General features: G+C 40.1%; 1 pseudogene across 1 annotated transcript; it reads left to right on the top strand.

Annotated features, from left to right (window-relative positions):
* Window positions 1-1,293: 1,293 nt before the first annotated feature.
* Window positions 1,294-2,069, top strand: LOC307060520 (small ribosomal subunit protein eS6-like; annotated as a pseudogene). Its single transcript has one exon. The product of its transcript is annotated as a small ribosomal subunit protein eS6-like (transcript).
* Window positions 2,070-2,916: the final 847 nt, after the last annotated feature.

The raw sequence follows: 2,916 nt of genomic DNA, 5'->3' as shown, positions 1-2,916 counted from the left end.
TATTTATAAAATTCTTTTAAGAAGTTTAAATAATTTCTTTTGACCTGTCTTCAAGTTTACTGAACTTTTCTTCTGCAATGTCAAATCTGTTAGACCCATCCAGTGAATTTTTAACTTCATAGATTGTATTTTTCACTTTGAGGATTTACATTTGTTTCATTTTTAAGGTTTCCACGTCACTTTGATTCTTCTTCTATCCACACATAATGTCCACATTTTCTCTTAAATCCTTGAATATATTTATAAAAGCTGTTTTGAAGTCCTGGCCCATTAATGCTAATATCTCTGTCAACTCTGGATTTATTACTATTGACTCTCTGTTTCTCCAAAATATGTAACACATTGTCCTGCTTCTTTGTTTATGTAGTAATTTGTTACTGTGTGCTTGACTTTTGGGATGCTATTTGGTTGAGAGTCTTCCTTTAATAAGTATTGAATTTTGTTCTGGCTGGCAGTTAATTTATTTGCAGCTTAGCTTGATTTTGTCAAGGTTTGGTTTTAGGCTTTTTTAGGGCAGGTCTAAAGTTGTTCTTACTCTAGGGCTAGAGTAGCCATACTCCTAATATGTGGTTATTCTGGAGTCTCAACTAACTGCTGTGGATTTTTAGCGAGGGATTTAGTCTCTGGTTTATCAGAACTGAAATATCTCTGGAATCCCCATTCAGCTCACACCTCACAAGTACTTGTTCCCTGTCAGTCCTTCTGGAGCCTCACCCTGAACGTGTGCAGCTTAGTACCCAGCCAAGACTCAAGGAGATCTTTATCCATAATTTTAAGCCTCTCTCCTCTCGGGTGCCCTACCCTAAAAATTCCAGCAGCCTCAGTGTCCCTGAATTCTGATCTATATTTTCTCTACCCAAAGAAACCACTGCACTCTGTTTGGGTTCCACTTCCCTGTGCCTTGACTTGCAACATGGCAACAGGCAGATTTTTTTTCACATATTGAATTTTTCATAGGGATGAATGGGAAGTTCACTTCATGTAGTTTCCTTCTCTCAAGGATTATGGTCCTTATTGCCTATTGTCTAATGCCCACATACTGCTTCTTCATACATTTTTCCCAGCATTATAGTTGTTTAAAGTAGGAAACCAATCTGATACCTATTTTTCTATCATAGCTGGAACTGGAAGCTGTATTCATTAAGTTTTTGCTCTGCTGTAGGACCCTGGGAATCTAAGGCCCTAGGGGAGGAAGGGCTAGGAGGACAAGAGGAGGATGAAGCCTCTAATGTTTAGGCTCCAAAATTCCCATACTGGTAGACCTTAAGAGCAACAATCAGGGGGTCTCTTTTTCGTGGTGCCTTGGTGGCAGTCGGCCGCTTCAAAATGAAGCTGAACATCTCTTTCCTGGACACTGGCTGCCAGAAACTCATTGAAGTGGACGATGAACAAAAACTTCGTACCTTTTATGAGAAGCGTATGGCCACATAAGTTGCTGCTGATGTTCTGGGTGAAGAATGGAAGGGTTATGTGGTCCGAATCAGTGGTGGGAATGACAAACAGGGTTTCCCCATGAAGCAGGGTGTCTTGACCCATGGCTAAGTCCGCCTGCTACTGAGTAAGGGGCACTCCTGTTACAGACCAAGGAGGACTGGAGAAAGAAAGCGCACATCTGTACGGGGTTGCATTGTGGATGCCAATCTGAGCGTTCTCAATTTGGTCACTGTAAAAAAAAGGGGAGAAGGATATCCCTGGACTCACTGATACTACTGTGCCTCGTCGCCTGGGGCCCAAAAAAGCTAGCAGAATCCACAAACTTTTCAATCTCTCTAAAGAAAATGATGTCCGCCAGTATGTTGTGAGAAAGCCCCTAAACAAAGAAGGTAAGCAACCTAGGACCAAAGCACCCAAGATTCAGCATCGTTACTCCACGTGTTCTGCAACACAAATGTCAGCATATTACTCTGAAGAAACGGTGTACTAAGAAAAATAAGGAAGAGGCTTCAGAATATGCTAACCTTTTGGCCAAGAGAATGAAGGAGGCCAAAGAGAAAGGCCAGGCACAGAATGCTAAGAGACAGAGGCTGTCCTCTCTGAGAGCTTCTACTTTTGAGTCCAGTCAGAAATGAGATGTTCTAAGAGTAACAAATAAATAAGGTCAGACATCACACACACACACACAAAAAGAGCAACAATCAGGTTCCAGAAAAAGAGTTTCAATTTGCATGTGAATACCACTTTTGCATAAAAAGTCAAGAAAATATTATCTATTTCAAAGAAGGGGAGGATGGCTTGTTGATGGATAATATGAAGGGGGTAGACAGCACCTTAAGCTTACTTTGACACATAACTACTAAACACCTGTTTTTCAACAGTATTGCAGGTTGGAGGTTGAAGTGAAATTTCAATTGATTAAAGAAAATGAAGCAATGTGGTCTTTCTTGCCCATAGAGTTTGGGGAGTATGTTTCAAATTTTCTAAAGAAACTCTCATAAAGATAATTAGTCAAATGAGTTTCTTTGCTGTGGCAATTCCCCCTCATGAGATATTTACTACTAATCGTTAGAAAATTAAAGAAAATGGAGGTAGAGAAGAGCTAACACCCATCCTTCTCAAACTCTTCCAAAATATAGCAAAGGGAGGAACACTCCCAAACTCATTCTACGAGGCCACCATCACCCTGATACCAAAACCAGGCAAGGATGTCACAAAGAAAGAAAACTACAGGCCAATATCACTGATGAACATACATGCAAAAATCCTCAACAAAATACTAGCAAAAAGAATCCAACAGCACATTAAAAGGATCATACACCATGATCAAGTGGGGTTTATTCCAGGAATGCAAGGATTCTTCAATATATGCAAATCAATCAACGTGAGACACCATATTAACAAATTGAAGGAGAAAACCCATATGATCATCTCAATAGATGCAGAGAAAGCTTTCGACAAAATTCAACACCCATTTATGAT

This window comes from Hyperoodon ampullatus, assembly GCF_949752795.1.
Source record: "Hyperoodon ampullatus genome assembly, chromosome: 11".
Taxonomy (NCBI): Eukaryota; Metazoa; Chordata; class Mammalia; order Artiodactyla; family Ziphiidae; genus Hyperoodon; species Hyperoodon ampullatus.
This window is presented reverse-complemented; position numbering and strand designations above follow the sequence as displayed.